Genomic DNA, 19,747 nt, shown 5'->3' with positions numbered 1-19,747 from the left:
GGAGGCGGGGTGCTGCAATGTGCGATGGATAAAATTTGCTTGCAAAGAAGCAAACGCTGTGATGTTATTTCAAATGGTCAGCACCATTATTTTAAGAGACAAAAGGAAAAGTTTTTAATAGACGCGGTAAGTCCAGTGCTTTTTTCACCTAGAAAAATAGGTGCTGGTACTCACCACGAAGTTGTTATAGTATGTGCCACACTTTTGAACAACAAAAAAGGGTACTGTGTATCCTTGAGTGTCCCCTGGAAAAAGCACTGGTTATTAGTAATAATAACACAGTTTGCAAATCACTTCCTCGTAACATAATACATTCCTGTATGTTATTTTCAGAAATAGATACATTTTTATGCACACTTTACAGAGTGCATACACCTTATGTACAGAGGTGGGGAATGACTTATAGACCAATCTTGGCCTGCCAGGCCATTTTTCCCAAACCAAGTGCATACACCTATCAGCTGATGTCACTGGTGACATCAGCTGATGGGCAAAAGGTCAGGTTTTTATCCTGCATTGGCTGTGCCACCCTTTTCCTAGCAGGAAACATAATCGTGCGGGTTAGGCACTGGGATGTAATCTCCACTTATCACCCGAGATAGACAGAGAACCCAACAAACTGTCAGACTAAGACCAGAGAGACTCAGGATCAGGTTTCTACTCTGTCATGAAGCTCCCTTGATGTCATTGGGACAGACTAACCTCCTTACATGTTTTGAGGATAAAGTAGAGAGGGTGAACCATATTTGCTGCCTTGAGCTTTCTGGAGAATGAATACGATAAAGTTGAGATGAATTATAATGAGAATCAGTTTTTTATCCAAGAGATAGGATAGAAAATTGTCTGCACAGATTCCTAAGTTGAAGGTTGATTTGCAAATCACTGTCATAGGCAATGCATAAGATAATGTTTCAGAGTTCTAGATCACACCAAGAGCCTCCAGGAACACAGGAGGCTCCCCACTTCAGTAATTTATGGAGGATGATGTGGATGCTGAATAGGTCAGAAGTATGCACATTTTCCAGCTTGTGTGTTGCTTGTAAGTGCAAGTAGAATGCCTGAAGAAGGCTTATAAAAGTGTGTGATCTGAAAGCAGCCTCTACATTCCAGATTTCATCTCTTTCATTTCTTTTTTTTTTACTTCCGATGAAAAATGGAAAGATGACTTTGAAGCCTGCAAATGAAATAAAAGATACTTTCCTAAAGATAACCCACGTTATTTCAAGGCCATCTATCCTTTCAGAATCAAATGTCTCTAGCATACCACCGAAGGTTGAAGACATTAGTCAATTGTGAGAGTTGATGTCACTGGCATCTATCTCAGCTATACATGCAAGTAAATTGCCTGCCTTCTCTCCACAGATAATTGGCATGTGTGCACTGTAAATTATCTTTCTTTTAACACCACTCCAGCTGAAGCTAACTTCAGTAATCTTCTTCACACCTTATGGCCAGTAATTTGTCTTACACTGTGCACTTAACCAAGCTACACTCTGCTTTGGAAAATCCTTATATTCTAAAAAGAGCCATTCATACCCTCTCAGTACAGTATGTAATTTATGTATGATAAGAGTCAGAAGTGAGTCTATAAGTGTTGAGATCATAGAATGGCTTGCAAATCCACATAGATAAATTTACAGATAGATAAATAGATAGATAGATAGATGATGATGATGATGATAGATGATAGATAGATGATAGATATATATACACATATTTAGTAATAGTGCCAACATATTAAAAATCCAGTAAGGCTCCAGTGACAGGTTAGAAAGAACATGTAGCTCCTGCAGACCTTCTAAAATCTCCCCCATTATGTTTAACTCAAGCAAACATGAGGTGAATTGGCATGGTTTTCAAAGTGATGGCACCTTGACCCCACTTCATTGGCTGCTGATCTTTTACAATGAAGAACCTAAAAATCAAAATGTCAAGAGATATGATACCTATAAATGTTACCAAATATATATATATGAAGAAGCGACATGTATCAATGGCATAGGAAAGATCATTTCTGGATCAAACCAAAGCCCTGTGTAGTCTAGCATCATGTGTTCACAGTGACCAACCAGATGCCTCTGGCAAGACCTGAAACAGAACATCAGGGCAACAGCTCTCTCTTGCAGCTGACTAGCTACTAGTATTTGGAAGCATACTGCCTATGATCTTGGTGGTAGCATACTTATTCCGAACGAGAAATATATGCAGCATTCAAAGTTTGCACTGTGGACTATTGAGAGCAAGCCATTAGGGAGCTGTCCTTTGCAAGTTGCCCATTGAAATGAACAAGAGTTGTGCAAGAGCACACTAAATTCAATCAGGGATACAGAGAGGGGGTGAGAGAAATAACAGCAGAACAGGCAAAATCCTTTAGGTCAATCTTTCCCAAATTTGGGTCTCCAGCACTTTTTGGATTACAATTCCCATCATTCCTAACCACTGGTCCTGCAGGCTAGGGATGATGGGAGTTGTAGCCCAAAAAGAGCTGGAGTCCCAAGTTTGGGAAACACTGCTAATAACAGTTTAATTTATATCCTTCCTTTCCTCCCAAAGGAGCCCGAGACAGCACGCAATAAAACAATATAAACATCTTAAAAATATGAGGGGAAATTTCATGTCAACAGGTGTATCTTAGGAAGAATCTGCTGATGAATTTGCATGAAAACATTTTTTAAAAATGCATGGAACACTAGAGACCTGAACTTAAGATTGGGGAGGGGAGGGGGAGAGAAACTGAAATTTATAGATGTGGCCATCCCTATCATCAACTAAATCAGAGAGTGCTATTTCCACCCTAGCAGTTTCTTTGAAATTTCCACCATTTTGCTGAATCACTTTTTATGAAAAATCCATAAGTTTATGCCCTATATTTCAGTGTTTTCTGTGCTGCTGTCCTATCTTTACTTTCATTTAGGGAGGGTTTCCAGGTGATGATCTGGAGAAAAAGCAGGTAGCTTTAACCTCACCAATCAAACCGGAGACAAGGTAGTAGCAGATGTTCCTGCTCATTCCCAACTCTGTTGTTTTTCACCAACTTCTCCACCTCTGATAGGGTGGAGAAAAGCTGTTGAAAGCAGAGGACCAAGGCAGACAAAAGCACCAGAGAAGGATTGGTGGGGGTAGCAGTGATTACTTTGTCTGCCACATCACTGGCATATTTAAAGATAAAGCTCTCATTCTCTTGCTTGCAGCCCATTCTTGCACATCAGTGAACCCCCTGAGTACAGCTCAGATGGAACCAGAAATCAGCCAGTTCATTCTGCAGCGATAGCTTCAAACTACTCACAGCACTGCCAAAAAGCAAACAACACACATACACAAAGCCACCAGAAGGTAAAAAACTGTGACATAAATCATTGTGTGTATGAGTCATCAATCCCTATGCTTTATTTTAATATATAACTGACTAGCATAAAAGACAAAACAAATGACTCTCCACTTGAAGAATTCATTTCTGTTTGTTAGTGCTTACAGTGTGACTGTGACAGTGAATGAGTGTGCATCTTTAATGTAGCCATTCTATCTCCATTTTAAAAAACTCAAAAAAACAGGGATCACATTCAGACAATACTTGCTAGTCATGTCTGATTTGATCCATCTAAAATAAAAGATAAGCCTTTTTTTTTTCTTTTTTTTTGCAATGCCCCATAAATGTCCTGCTGCTCTCTCTGTCAAGTCAACTGCATATCTTGGTGACTTCGATGTAAGCTAATGAAGCTTTTCTTACATTATGGAGAAGCTGTCCCCATAAATATATAATATTGGGAAATGTATGCAAACCCTTTATTTTGCAAAATGTGATGGGATGGACTTTGCTTGCTTTCCTGCTTTCCCCAGGCCTGAAAGAGATGTGAACAGGAGACTTGATTATGAAGGTCAATGCTCATCAATACTTCCAGGGAAGCAAAGGGATTGTCAAGATGAAACCCTGGAAAGATGAATTGTACAAAAATTGTGACCAGAGAGGTTAATAATGAGAGGTCTTATACACTTTAAAACAGGGAGAAGTCATGGCTGGAGATAATCTGTTCTGCAAAGTGTACACTCTTGTTGATGCCCATCTTAGGCTAGAGTCTCTGATGCCTTTTGAAATCAACAACAAAAAGAGATGTTCTCTGTTCATCTAACTTATCAAAGCAAGCCTTGCCTAGGGCCTTATTCCAGAACAAAGAAGAGAAGAAATGATCAAAGAGACTGGACCCAACAGGAACCAGACAGCAACAGACTAATTGGACTTTCTCTTGCCTCCGCTCATGTGGTACTGGCTTTATCCTGGTTCTACTAAATTCATGCACTTTTGCAGCTGTTTTGCAACACTTGGATTAATTAATTAGCATTCTACTTTCAGGCAGTAATTTTTTGTTGTATCACCATCTGAAAAGCAACACCTCCAAATTAGTCCATAGCTGATAGTTGATTTTAGGCTGTAAAGCAGGGGTAGTTAACCTGTGGTCCTCCAGAGGTCACTGAACTACAACTTCCATATTCTCTGCCCATTGACCATGCTGACTGGGGCTCATGGGAATTGAGGACTAGGAACTTCTGGAGGGTCAAAGATTAGCCACTCCTGATGTAAAGCTCTAAATGGCTATTGGCCAGATTATTTATACCAGGGACGTCAAACTCCCAAGAGACTGCAATCTACTCACTGTATAAAAGAATGGCAGTGATCTACCCAGTGTCAGTTTTTGAGCTTTTTTTTAGGGAGCCAGAGTCGTTGATCAAAAGGTCAACCAGGATCAACCAGGGACATCCCGCAATCGACCAGTAGATTACAATAGACCTACTGGACATGCCTGATTTATACCAAGTGAATTACAGCAGTCACAGTAGCAGCCAAGCTATGGGATGACCTTTCAAGAGAGGCTCATATGGAACCCACTTTGTACTATTTTCAGTGTCAGAAAAAGTTTATTTTTTATTTTTAAAGGGGGGGGGGGAGATTACAGGGCATTTTGGAGGTTCTTAATGGCTTTCAAAAGTGTTGAGATCTGCTTGTGAGTCTTGTATTGTTTGATTCTGTTCTCTGATGCTTACAGTTTGGAAAAAACTTTTTTATTTTTATTGAAGGATGGGAGAGGTTTTTGTAAACCATCCAGAGAATCTTGGTTCTGGTTATACCAGGCAAAGGGCCTTCTTGATAATGGTGCCTGCCCTGTGGAACACCCTCCCATCAGATGTCAAGGAAATAAACAACTATCTGACTTTTAGTAGACATCTGAAGGCAGCCCTGTTTAGGGAAGCTTTAAATGTTTGATATTTTATCACATTTTTAACATTCTGTTGGGAGGTGTCCAGAGTGGCTGGGGAAACCCAGCCAGATGTGTGGGGTATAAAATAATAATAATAATAATAATAATAATAATAATAATAATAATAATACATAAATTACCTAGTACCTAGATGAATCTTCCCAAGCAAGAAAGCCAAACTGAGATTGGGAAATGAGGCAAAGGGGAAGGCAGAAAGCCAGTTCCAAGATGTGCTAGAAGTGGAAAAAGGGGAAAGGGATACTTTCATTTGCAGGGGTGGGGGTTGGGAGAGGACATGGGCGTGATTTTATTTCATAAGAACATAAGAGACCTGCTGCATCTAGTCCTCAAGGACTGCTTCTCCCCATATGATCTGACCTGGACTCTGTGTTCATCATCTGAGGTTGTTCTTTGTGTGCCTCCTCCACGTGAGGTCTGGAGGGTGGCAACACAAGAACAGCATCTTTCTGCAGTGGCAGCCCATGTACAGAATCCTCTCCCCAGGGATGTTCTCCTGGCACCTTCATTATATATCTTTAGGTGTCAAGTGAAAACGTTCTCCTTTGGGCTGATTAATATCCCACAGCCTAATAAATGTGTTTGTGGGAAGGGGGTTATTGTTTTGTTGTTTTTGTTTTAACTATTTATTTGTGCTTTTACCTTTTATTTTTATCTTGTGAAGTACTATGAGATCTTGTGATGTAAGGCTTTATATAAATCTATAATCATCACCACCATCATCTAGCATTCTGTTCTCACAGTGGCCCATGAGAAACCTACAAACGAGACCTGAGTATAACAGCACCCCCCACACTTGTGATTCCCAGTACACTGGACCCTCCGGATATGAACTTAATTCATCCTGGGGGTCCATACTTACCCTGAAAAGTCCATATCCGGAGGTGCCGCTTCTGCACACATGCGCGACGTGATAGAGCACTTCTGTGCATGCATGTGTGGCAAACTCTTGCCGCATTTGTAACTCAAAATGATGTTACCCGAAGGTAATGTAACCTGAGGTACCACTGTAACTGGTAATTCATAGGCTTACTGCCTGTGATAATGAAGCTAGAACATGGATGTTAAACTCGCCTATTTCGTCTCGTCCAAACAATTAGGGTCATGTTGTACTAGCATACAGGGAAGAGAGCAATATAGGAAGAATTATCTCATAATTCTAATTCATCACATTTCAGTTGTCTAGTCATTATTGGTATTCACATTCTGTACAGCTATTCCTGTGTTTCGCTGGTTAGCATCATTTTCTCTTTAAGCATTTATGGCTGAGTATGCAATGGCATCTTCAGTGCATATTTAAACAGCTCTCCACTTTTGGGTGCTTGATTGGTTGGATGGATTACAAAAAAAAAAAAAAGAAAACGACAGAAGTGCAAGAAACAATTGATGGCATTTATTTTAAAATCTACAGATGCTTGCTGATATAACATTGACTTTAGCTCAGAGAGGTAATTGCAAACAGCAGGGAAAAGTCTCACAAATAAACTTCGGCTCTAGATTTGATTTAGAATGTGCTAATAAATGTGAATGTAGTGGCTGCCATTAAAGAAAATAATCTGGAGGGATTTCTAAAAATACGAGCTTCTGTAAAGCAATTTCCTGCAGGGTACATAAAATCATAGCTTCTAAAGGGTCTATTTTCCAGGCAGTTCCAGTTAGTTAATATCTGGTAACTAGCACAGGCTTGTTCTCCATAGCCAGACATTTGTCTTTAAAGCAATGATTGCTTCTAAATATGCAATGCAGCATATATTTGGGGTGATTTAAAAGGGTAAATAGCCCATCATACTAGAAGGAAAGCAAACAAGGCCTGTTGAAAAGAGAACCAGAAGTTTAAAATACTTTAAAGCACATGAACATTTTTTACAGGACTTCATTGAAGGGGTTGGGCTGAAACCTGTCTTCCAATTTATAAAAAAGCTTTATTCTCCCATGAAAGAGACTTCTCTTTGTCTATGTTCCATTCACAGGGCACATTTAGAATGTTTTTAGCATTGAGTTTAACTTTATCATCCTGAGACAGCCAAGGGCAGTGTGTAGGTTTTTCTTTCCATTAAACATTTATCCAGCACTCTGCAGCCTCCCTGGCTGCCCTCATTTCCTGATTGGAAAAAGCCCCATGAGAGAAATTACCTCATGATGCTTCCCCACAGGCTTTAATTGAAATGTGGGAGGTTATTGGGGCTGACTACTTAGCACCTGATATCCTTGTACTTACTGGTTTTGTTTTTAAGTGAAGTTCTTACTTCCCTTTAAAAAACCCTAAAAAGACTTTTCTTAAAACAAAACAAAAGCAAGCAATGAACAGCGGTCAGTTGGATGGGATAACTCTGATTACAGGAAAGCCCAGCTGAGGATGTAATGGGATTTTTAGGAAATGCAGATACCTGGGACGGCTGCGGAAAGCAGACCACTGGAGAGATGATTTGTAGAATGAAAGTACACTCACAAAACTGCTCAGTCATCTTGAGCAATAAAAAACCCACTCCTTTGGATGTTTCACCACAATTTCTCCCTCTCTTTTTAAAGTTTCTTTTCTTTTCTTAACCGATGGAGAACAGCCTAGAAAGATACAGAAGAATTTTTCAGTGCAGTAGTAGAAGGAACCTATGGTCATGGAATGTGAATTTCTGTAATCCTACATGTTAAAGGCCACATGGACTTGTTATCCCAGTGGGATGGTATCTGGCCTGTTCAAATAGCAAACATTAACGTTGCTTGTGTGAAGTGGCTTGTATGAAACTGAAGCTCATTGTAACCATGAGGTTCATTCTTGAGGCAGCCCTGCACATGTTGTGCATCACAAGTCCAGTGGCCAGCTCCTTCAGAGCACTCAGACTCCTCCACTGTGTGCAACATCACATGCATGTGATTCACGCCAGGCACCACCCGAGCTTGGGGGCAACCTGGTGCCTCTGGTTATATGGGCATTTTTTAACACAAGTGCTCAGTTGTGCAGGTCAGCCACCTGATGGTTGGGATAATGTATAAATAGGGCCAAAGAAAATTCAGAAAGGTAACAGGGTATATATAATTTTATGTAGTATGGACTGTATTTGGGAGTGAAGAGTGTATGTGATGAATCTGTGATTACACATCATATGCAAAGCATGCATAGTTGTTTCCAAAGAACTTTCCATGTAAATGGCAGGAAATGAAGGAAACACTTAACGTGGGATCAAGGTTACATTGCTACGGGGGGAAATAAAAATTCACTTCAGAATATTTCAATCATTTCATTTCACAACTAGGATAATTTCTTTTCACATGTTTGAATGGAATGATCCTGTCTCTAATTAAACTTTCCACTCTCACATCACATCACCACACCACACAAACACCTGCTGGTGTGTGTTTGTGTGTGTGGTTTTACAAAGTTGCTAGATACTTTTATACTGACAACTTGAATTACATAGAGGAGTGTCTTCTGAAATATTTCAAATGTTAGGAAGAATAGTAAGTCTCTCCTCTGGGTGGACACAGTTATATAAGATGATTAACACTTGCCTCATTCCAAACCTGCTGAAATCAATAGTTGTCTTTCCACCGGGAGTTATATCATGCCCTTGCTGCATACTTTATATAAAAACAGTTGCTCTATTATTATTTTTTCACATTCTTTCAGCAGACAGAAGGGAATGCAAATCAGGATGTTATAAGCATTTTTATTTCTATTTTTAACCAGTGATCACCAACTTATGGCATAACTGAGGTAGAGGCTTGATTCTTTTGTCTTTTCTATATAAAAAAAACATCCAATGGAACATGTTAATTCGTGTTCCTTGTTCTTTCTTTCTTTTAATCATTATTCTTACATTCAGGAAGATCGTTAAATCTCTCTGACAATCTTTCGTGGAAGCCTGACATCAGTTCTAATTACGTGCTCACTATGTGGAAGGTTTTTATGTAATTGGTTCTTTTCCCCCCTTTAAAAAAATGTAATTCTATTGTTGACTCTGCTTCCTGTAACTTCCTTCTTTTCTAGGGTATCAGTTGTCATTACTGCTCTTGAAGGTATTGCAGATTTTAATTTTTTTTTAAAATCCACTTGTATTTCATATAGAACCACACCTTTTCCATTTCAACTGCAAAATTCTATCTGGTTTTCTGAATACAGAGAACAAGACTCTCTGCATACCAGACACACTAGCTTGTCCCTGCTTGCATGCATATTTTTCAAATTCATTATTCATTTGTCTTTTGCTCTCAGGCTAGACAGTGATCTACAAATAGTTTCTAACAAATGGAAACCAATCTGTTTATGGTACCCACTTGATTGTCAACCACTTTGATAGAAGTTTAATTGAAATGAATCAATGGTTTTAAAGAAAATACCAATGGCAAGAATACAAGGCTACATCCAACAAAGTCATATTTTGAGTAGTCCCACTGAAATCAGTAGATCCCTAGCTCCTTTTCACATGTACTGCTAGTAAGCCAGATGTTCCCCCATGTTATATTTGTGCAGCTGGTTCATCCTGCCTAAGTGTAGAACCTTACATTTGTCCCTATTAAAATTCATTTTGTTAGTTTGGCCCAATTCTTCATTCTGTTAAGGTCAGTTTGAATCCCAATTGTGTCTTCTGCCGCATTAGCTACACCTTCCAGTTTGGTGTCATCTGAAAATTTGATAACAAACACTCAAGTCCTTCATCCAAGTCATTTATAAACATAAAAACAGGCTCAGGACAGAAACTTGTGGCACCTCACTTGTAACTTTTCCCCCATGATGACTGAACCAAGCACCCCCCCCCTTAAATCTGCCTTTGCTTCCTCTGTGTGTTGTACACGTTCAATTGAACACAGAATCTCCTATTTGCAGCGAGGCTGATGCAAAAATGCAGTCAGATGTGGATTGCATTTTGTGCCATTGCTTTTCAGTTGGAACTCACAGAATCATCAGGCAATGGCTAAAATGCAGAAGGAGCCCTGTGTATTATCCCTCTGGATAAGTTTTTCAAACAAAAAGAGACCAGGAAAAAGTGAAGAGTAAAAGTTTTACTTTGTAATTTAGATGTGCATACATCTTTTGAGAAAAGAGGCAATATTTTTTTCCTTCTTTCTTTCCAAAAGATTAAATGTTGGTGAATAAAAGTTAACCGAGTACTAGAAAGCAATGCTAGAGGCTGTTCTAGATGTCATTGTAAAGCAGTACAAAGCGATAATCATGTTAGGAGATGTGGAAGCAAACCCTTATCCTACAGGCAAGACTGAATGGCAGCCATTAGGAATGGCCAATACGGAACACAACATTTTCCTTCCTCTCAAATGTTCAAAGCTATGATACTGAGGCAAATAAATATCAGAAAAACAGCATCTTGACCCTTTGCTGTTCCTGCTTCTGGGAAATCTAGGGAGGTCCTTGAATCAGAAGACAAGCTTCTCAAGAAGAGGAACTGCTTGTTTGTTGGCTGAGACTCTACCTTCCTGCCCACTTTATTGCCAGGGTGGTACACACTGGTTATCTCCTGATTGGACCAGAGAAATGCACTCTACATGGGGATATCTTAGAAGGTGACTCAGAAACTACAATTAATCCAGAATGCAGCTGTCACACTGGTGACTGGGAGCAGCTGCTGGGAATATATAGCATGAGTCCTAAAAGAACTACATTGGCCCCCAATCCAAGCACAATTCAAAGTGTTCGTGTCAACCTTTATAGCTCTACATGGCTTCGGACCTGTATATCTGAAAGTGTGTCTCTTCCCCCACTGTTCAGCCTGGATACTGAGGTCCTGTTCCAAGGGCCCTCTAGTGGTTCCCTCATTGTAAGAAGTGAAGCTACAGAGAACCAGACAGAGGGCCTTCTTGGTAGTTGCACCCACTCTGTGGAATGCCCTTCTGTCAGATGTCAAAGAATTAAACAACATCTAAAAGAAGGCCTGTTTCAGGAAACTTTTAATGTCTGATGTGTCTCTCACCCAGACCCTCTGTATCTAGTTGGAAGTCACCCAGATTGGTTAGGGTATAAGAAATGAATTATTATTATTATTATTATTATTATTATTATTATTATTATTATCTGCTACTTGAACTAGTGCAGGGTTAGGGGATCTCAGGAACCAAATGCAATCCTCCAAGCCTCTGTTTGATCCTCATCTCTCATTGTATGCTGAGGATGACCCACTCTGGAACCACCTAGTTAAGGGCAGGCAACAAATATAGCATCATTATTATTACCCATACCACACCTCATTCCTCAGCTATGCACCCTTTGCCCATGCAACACCCCTCACCTGCTTGGCATCCTCCTTGACTATTTCTGGAATGTGTCCTTGAACTCTGATAATACATCAGAAAAGCTGGGAAAGGCTTAACAGTGGTAGAACATGCAGAAGGTGCCAAGTTCAACCCCTGGCATATCTAGGCAGGGATGCAAAAGACTCTTATCTGAAACCTGGATTCACTGTCAAACAATGTAGACAATAATGACCTCATTGGACCATGGGTCTGACAGTTTCATATCTTATGTTCCTCTTGCCTGAACTTCAGTTTTTTGCTCCTGGGATGTCCCACCAGCAAACACTTAACAGTAAGCAGAGTCTGGAAAAGTATGTTTACCCGTGGCACCAACTTGAGCAAAACATTGAGGGGAGCCAGTGTCATTCTCCTTCCCAGTCGGGGGGTGGGGTGGGGTGGTTAGCCTGTCATGCACCCAGACAGGCAGGGCGAGCATCAACAGCATGGTTGGGGCACTCATTCTGCCTTCTTCCCTCCTTCCCTTGGTTGGCTGGACAGGCACACTCTTCAGCCCTTGGGCTCTTCAGCCCTTGGGCCACCATTGCAGTAGTTTCAGGGGTGAAGTCCCCTGAGGAGGTTGCATTTCCCTGCCACGGGAGAGCACCACATCCACTGGCTCACCTGTCTGCATGTTTGTAGGAAGCGAGGGAGGCAGGCAGGCAGGTGGGGGGATAAAAAATATTGAGGGGGCTGTGCCCCCAGAAGAAAAGTATTGGGAGGGCAAATGGACTCTGCCCCCTAGAATTGGGGTCTATGATTTTTACATAGTGCCTCTGGCCCTGAGGTGGCATAGTCTGAAAACTGAAAAAGACAGAATTGCATAACCCTGAAGCTTAATCTATCATGGCCTGCTAGATATTTGGTAACCCTCCTATTTTTTGCAGTCCCAGATAGGAAGTAAAAACTAGTAGCTTTATTGAGTCCCATGAATATTATGGATGGTAACTAGGTTGTGTTCAACTTGTACACCAAAAGTCTTGTAGGCCGAGCTGATATGAGGAAACATAGAGAACTTCAAGGAATATATTTGGATTGATCACATACAAGAGATCAAGAGTGCTGAGAACAGTCCTGCATCCAAAATAATTCTCTAAAATATTCAGTACCATTAGACATCAAACCTCAAACCATTTCTTCACACAGAAAGGAGAACTTTTAAGCTTCACCTTGAATTTCCAGTCCTCCTTGAATTCGGATAAGACCTGCAAGGAAAATGGAGAATGACAACGAATGTTCTTTGAACCAGTCATTTATCTTGGTTTAATAGGCACTAAATGTGTCCTTTCTGTCTCCAAATATCAAGCATTTGAGCTTTTCATTTGAAAGTGATATTTGTGCCCACAGCATATCTCAGTAATTCACTTAGGGCAGTTGAAGCAACATTATGAACATTTCCAGGAGAAAAAAGTCCTACCTAGCTATATTCTAAAGCTGTTCTGTTTTCTACAAAGAGAGTAGCATTCTAAAAACCCATTTATATTCTGTAATATATTTAAGCACAGATGCTCTTATGTGCTGCAGAATTCTGTCAATTTTCATAAAAAAGGCTTCAGTTCTGATGCTTACCATGCTTACCTAGGTCAACATTTTATTATTAAAATTGGATTTTCCTTTCAAATAGTTGCATTCCTAATGCCAGCATCTATTTATATATCTTAAAGAATAATACGTCACCTGTTCAATATAATGTTCAGATATGGTTCAGCTCATAGCTCCTGTTTCCAGTTTTTGCATTGATGACATGCAGATGGTACCTCAGTATTTGAAATGCTGTTTCTCTTTGTAGGAAAATCAGTTTCTACCAGCAACACTGACTGAGGCTTGTAGAGGCTTCTCTCCACACTGTACTTTGTTTTGAGAAACCCTAATCTTCTCACTGGAGAGCAACTGGACATCTCTGCTCAGGAGCCAATCAATGCAGCTTATTAATCAATTTGAGTGATTTGCTGTGAAACAGCTTCTTTCTCCCTAGTGTGATGTGCTTAGTTCACAACACCCCCAGATCCCCTCAGCTAGTCCACAGAGTGAGGCAGCTGAATCCTGATGTGAAGGTAGAAAAGCATGCCCAAGTCATAGTAAATTATATCCTAATGCCTCTGTAATGAATCCCAAATTTGCAAAAACACAAACCACCTACTGTTTGCGAGCTCTGTAGTGATTGAATTGGCTAGCTGGGGATGCATCTCATTTGAAGAATGCTTTGAATAATGTGGCCTTGATTTTATGAAGCCTTCTTGAGAGAAATGGCATAAGAGAATGCAATTAATCAAGAGTAAGATTTTAAGACTTGATGGATTGAGTGGTTGCAGTTTTAAATGTAAAAGGAAGGCTCATTTTCAAGATGTTGCTAATTGTAAATCACACCCTGAGATGTTTTGTTGGAATTGCAACTGCAGTTGAGAATCATTGTTGTTTTCAATTTGGTACTTGTATTTCAATATAAAAACGCTATATATTGTTTTGATGGTTTCTCACAATTTTCTTGATTTTTAAAAATTGAATGCCCCGTAAATGACCACCAGCAAATCTAAAATCAGATATCCTTAATGTCTATCACAATTACTTGCATAAAGAAGTTGTTATACAGTGGCTAACCTAAGTAGCTGCTAAGAATTATTGCTACTCCATAAACATTATTTTCCATGTAGCTTTTGTTACAAATTCAGTTGAAGTTAATGAGTTTTGACTAGTGTTATGCTGGGCACAATCTATTGTGTTTGTGCAGACCTAAATTAAATTGGCTATGCCAAAGAAAAGAGGCCTTACTGATAGACTGTAAGGAGAAAATCCACAGTAGGGATGACTGAATTGGTCAATTTCAGTTTCTTTTTATCAGGGGTGCTTCTAGGCTTGAGGGGGATGAGATGACAGACTATTGTACTCTTTTCTTGTTTCCCAGTATCATTGACTTCTTTTTTTACCTTTGTGGTTGTTGTAATTGACAGTGGCCAAACTATTCCCTCTCTCCCTCGATGGCTGGCTAGTTGGGTGGCAGGTAGGGAAGCTGGAACATGTGAGCAAAGCTTCTGGCTGGTGTGCACTGCAAAGCAAATTGCTGTGCCAGCCAGCTCCTCTGAGGCTCCAATTGCTCCTCATACTCATTTTAAGAATACAGTGGTACCCCTGGTTGCGAACGGGATCCGTTCCGGAGGCCCGTTCGCAACATGAAAAGAGCGCAACCCGCAGCGGTGCATCTGTGCATGTGCGGGTTGCGATTCGCCGCTTCTGTGTATGCACGTGATGTCATTTTGCGCTTCTGCCCATGCGCACGTGGCGAAACCCGGAAGTAACAATTTCCAGTACAATTTCCAGCATAACCTGAAAGAACGTAACATGAAGCGGACGTTACATGAGGTATGACTGTAGCTAACCTTAGTGCAAAAGTGGCAGTGAGCTCTGCCAATGAGACACTAGTTTTGGTATTGTGGGAACAATGATGATGCCAGAGTAGCAGGGGGCAATCAAAGCCCCCCTTAAACCCAGCGTCCCTGCTCTCATTGCCCCTGTGACCCAAATGGTAGTGTCTAATTGGTGTGGTATCACTGCCGCTAGGAGCATAATAATGTAAACAAGAGCCTGCTAGACCAGGGCCAGTCACCTATGTTGTACAGTGGTACCTCGGGTTACATATGCTTCAGGTTACATATGCTTCAGGTTACAGACTCCACTAACCCAGAAATAGTGCTTCAGGTTAAGAACTTGGCTTCAGGATAAGAACAGAAATTGTGCTCCGGTGGCGAGGCAGCAGCAGGAGGCCCCATTAGCTAAAGTGGTGCTTCAGGTTAAGAACAGTTTCAGGTTAAGAACGGACCTCCGGAGCGAATTAAGTACTTAACCTGAGGTACCACTGTATAGGTTCTCACAGTGGCCAACCAAATGCCTGCGGGCAACTCTCAAGCAGGTTTCAAGCAACAGAGCACTCTTCCCTCCCGTAGTTTCCAGCAACTGGTTTCCAGCAACTTCTTCATCTTTACATTTTTGGGCAAGTAACATTCTTGCCGCTGCAGTTGCAAGTTTGTTGTTTAGCATTTTGGGGCAAAGTTTTTTAATTTCCCTGGACTTTTTATTTTTACCAATTTTTGCCAAGACACTGTATTCTGGATATGTTCAGGAAATGTATGGCAGATGCACGGCAACCCTATTCTCTGTTTACCGTTTTTACAACCTTATGTTCAATCTGCCTCATTTCTGCATTAGTTCATGATCACCCTTCCCTCCCCAAAAGTCCATGCAAAATGTTGTTCTTGTTTTTATGCATATTTCTTCTAATATGCATATTTTTGCAAGCAATTTTCCTTAGCATAATCCCATTTTTTGGTACAGTTTTTACTAAGATACACATTTTTGTGTGCATGAATATATAAGCTTGGTTGTTTGTTTGGAGAACTTCACCACAAAATTTACAAAAGTGCACATTTATAAGGGTTTTGGTTTTGGTTCATAATAGTGTTTAGGCAATGCAGTGGAAGTGTGAATGGAATGAGTTTATCTCCCATCCCTAATTCACAGAAAATATTCACTCTTCTGTGTTTTCCATTGGTTCCAATGGCTGGCAAACTACCGAGCTCAAAATGTCAGACACATAAGAAGGCAAATGAGCAAAGCTCTTTTGTTCCAAAAAGCAATAAAATGGGACTTAGAAAGACCTCACTATTTTTCTGTTTCCCCAGGAGAGGATTTTGCCTCAAGTTTTCATTTGCCATAGCACAGGCTCATCAGAAAACAGGAGGACAAGATGTATGGTGATCAAGGCAGGGCAAATTAACCTCTTAATAGGTTCTATAGACCTAGTATCCTTAATTGACTCCATTCTGGCCAATGGGAAAACATAGGAACAAAGGTCGCTGTCTCACTCTAAATCAGACTACTAGTCTGTCTAGGCCAGTATTGTCTACAATGACTAACAATGGCTCTCCAGGATTTCAGAAAGAGTTTTCTCCCAACCTTGCCTGGAGATGATGGGGACTAAACCTGGGACATTAGCAGTTCTATTACCGAGCAACGATCTTTTTCCTAAACTGATGGCGCTGATATACACATATTTCTATAGAAAAATATGTAGGTTTAGGAAGAGGATGGTGGTTGGTTGGTTGGTTGGTTTAAAGATACAGGGAAATTATCCTTCATACCACATCAGTTTGCTTTCAGCCCTCTTTCTGTTGTGAAACAGCACCTTCTGCAAGCCCAATTCAAGCAACCTTATTCAAAGCTATAGACAGATTCTAACCTCTCAGTTAACAGGTCCACAAAATCCTAAGCACCAATTTTTTCAAGTCCTATATAGGCAGGTTAAATTTCACAATATAGCCATTGATTTCTTTATTGAATGCCCTTGCAGCATCATTTTTCAAACAATGATATTCTTAAATGGAGCATGTGCTACTTTTGATTTTAGTTTGGGATCTCAAAATGTGTTAAAACTGTCAGATTTTCTTTTTGCTAAATGGCAGGAAGAAAATGAGACCAGAAACCTCACAGCACAGAAGTCTCAGTTATAGATCACTTTCTTCCATACCTTTAATTTGCTTTACATCAAATTCTTATTTCCCATAGAGAAACGTAAGTGCCAATGTACTCATTAGAACAAAAATGCTGTCTTATTTTGGGGTGTCCTTTTAAAAATGTGCAATTTTACAAGTTGCAGATGGAGCACCAGGCTCAGTCCTCATGAAATCAGCAAAGTTTTGCCTTCAAAGTGTAGGCCTGTAAAGAATGATGTCCTTACTTTGAAGAAAGCATATAAAGAAATTTCTCACAGGTGTGTGTCTGTAACTACTGTAGAATACCACTTTGAGGTTTTAATCTGTGTCTACAGATGGCAATCTATAGATACTCCAGAACATTTATGCTTTTGTACCTTTCACATGTTGCAATCTCTGCACCAGACCTAGAACATGGTGCCAATAATCTCTTCAGAACAAGACAATGGTTAAGGCTTTGGGGAAATGACAGTCACAGATAATACGCTTGCTCATATTTGAAAACTGCAGGCATTAGAAGCTATATATTGGTCGTATTTTTCAAACGATCAAGGTCTTCAGCTCCTGTTGACATTAGCAGAGTTTCTTGGTGCTCATTGCTTTTGAAACTGAAGCCATCACAGTTAGCAAATGTATATATTTAGCTCCTGTGATGCTTCTGTAGTTGAGAAAAGTTAGAAGTGATTGAAAATAGTTTTTATAAAACTAATCTTAACAATGGCACCAGATGTGGATGGGGCGTTTTTTGGAAGTGGGAGAATGAGAGATATCAATTCTTTATTCTATTAAAGGTTTCTAAGAATGACACTTGATATTATCAGAGAGTTTAGTGCCAAGTAAGATAATTAGGTGAGTTGTAGAAGATCAGGTGATAGAGAGATGATTTCATTTTGTATTAAATGCCATTATAATTTCCATGCTCTAAAATCTCTGATGTCCCTTTCGATGGATCTGCTGTATTAATGCAGAAAGGAGAAATGTGCCCAAAGACCAGTTAATGCATAGTTGAATGACACAAAATGATATCCAGTTATCCCTGCCTCAGGGATAAAAACTATGATGTGGTTGTGTAATTTATATCCTTAAACAACAAATCTCTGAGGTGGGCAGGGCAATGCAACTCAATCTATGGAATCTATGTTTGAATTTCTGTATATCTCAGGCACTATCTAGGAAACAGTTCACAATAAGTAAACATTCAGTCAATATTTGTTATTAATCAGACCATTCTGGAAGCTATATTTACTTTTTAACTGTACATCTGAATCTCTATTAACTCCTGTTAACTTTTTTCTATCAATCATGCTCCAAAATATTATTTTCATAGGCTGACATTTTTACTCCTCAGTAAGCCCAGTGGTGTTCAGTGGGATTTTATTGGCTGTGCTAGCATATGGGACGTATCCATTCTTAAGGAAATCAGCCCTGAGTGCTCACTGGAAGGACAGCTCGTGAAGCTGAGGCTCCAATACTTTGGCCACCTCATGAGAAGAGAAGACTCCCTGGAAAAGACCCTGATGTTGGGAAAGATTGAGGGCACAAGAAGAAGGGGACAACAGAGGACGAGATGGTTGGACAGCATTCTCGAAGCTACAAACATGAGTGTGACCAAACTGCGGGAGGCAGTGGAAGACAGGAGTGCCTGGCGTGCTCTAGTCCATGGGGTCACGAAGAGTCGGTCACGACTAAACGACTAAACAACAACAACAAAGCATATGGGACAAGTCAGGTGACCACCATTAAAAAATGCCATACCACTCAGGAGACATAAAAGGGTAAATGAACAAATTAACATTTAAAGAAGAGATAGTCCACATTATAGTGGTAGCTAATGAACACTTGTCTAAAGCAATATTTGCTGCTGTAAATTAGTTGTCTTATGCACATTGTTGACTAAATCATGAAATAAAGTTCTGTTCTTAAACATGTGCAAGTCTTACATGACAATATACAATCCTATGCAAATTTTCTCTGAAGTAAGTGTCATTTCTTCAGTGGAACACATATTGACATAGACAAGTGTAAGAAGTTTCTTTTGTCTTATATGGTACAATTATTCATGGAAAATATTGTTTCTTGATCTATTTTACCAAAACACTTTGAAGCAAATTTGAGGTCTTCTTGCCTTTCCTAAAGACCCGAAGTTGACAGAATCTGATTGCAGTCATCTGCACACTTAGCTGTGAATAAGGATCAGTTGAATAAGATGAGCCTTACAACTCAGTAAACATGCATAGGATTGTACAGTTTAGCTGTGATCCTTAGCACAATTTCTAGGGATTAAGCCCCACTGAACACAGGAGAACTTTTGTTGTTGTTTAGTCATTTAGTCATGTCCGACTCTTCATGACCCCATGGACCAGAGCACGCCAGGCACCCCTGTCCTCCACTGCCTCCCACAGCTTGGTCAAACTCATGCTGGTAGCCTCGAGAGCCCCTCCAGCCCCCTCTCCCGCTAAAAAATAAACAAGAGAGGGAGAAAAGGTTTTTTTATGTGTGGTCAGGGGAGTTTAATATTGCGGGCTAAGAGTGATTAATTTTCATTACTTGATTGTCCTCTGTGTGTACACACTACTTTTTATAGGTCCTACCTTCTTTCCAAGATAGACAGAGGAAGGGAATCAGGTTCTCTTCACAAATCCAGCTTCAAATAATTACAAAATCTTCCACCACTGTGGATTTCCAAATCGGCATGTTGCGTGCATTGCTGTATAATGATTCTCTTACTGGAATTTCTTTCACAGCATGGCTTCTAAC

General features: G+C 40.1%; 1 long non-coding RNA gene across 3 annotated transcripts in view; it reads right to left on the bottom strand.

Moving 5' to 3' along the window:
- LOC310685454 overlaps positions 1-19,747 on the bottom strand; it is a 130,902-nt gene that overhangs the window by 61,919 nt on the left and 49,236 nt on the right. The window contains exons 2-3 of one of the 3 annotated variants that reach the window (XR_014515281.1): positions 12,677-12,712; positions 7,658-7,832 (exon numbers count right to left, since the gene is read on the bottom strand). This is a non-coding gene — a long non-coding RNA (uncharacterized lncRNA). Of the gene's footprint in view, positions 1-7,657; positions 7,833-12,519; positions 12,713-19,747 lie in introns of those variants that run through there. The other 2 variants (XR_014515282.1, XR_014515283.1) reach the window with 2 other exon arrangements.

This window comes from Podarcis tiliguerta, assembly GCF_965153285.1.
Source record: "Podarcis tiliguerta genome assembly, chromosome: 9".
Classification (NCBI taxonomy): domain Eukaryota; kingdom Metazoa; phylum Chordata; class Lepidosauria; order Squamata; family Lacertidae; genus Podarcis; species Podarcis tiliguerta.
This window is presented reverse-complemented; position numbering and strand designations above follow the sequence as displayed.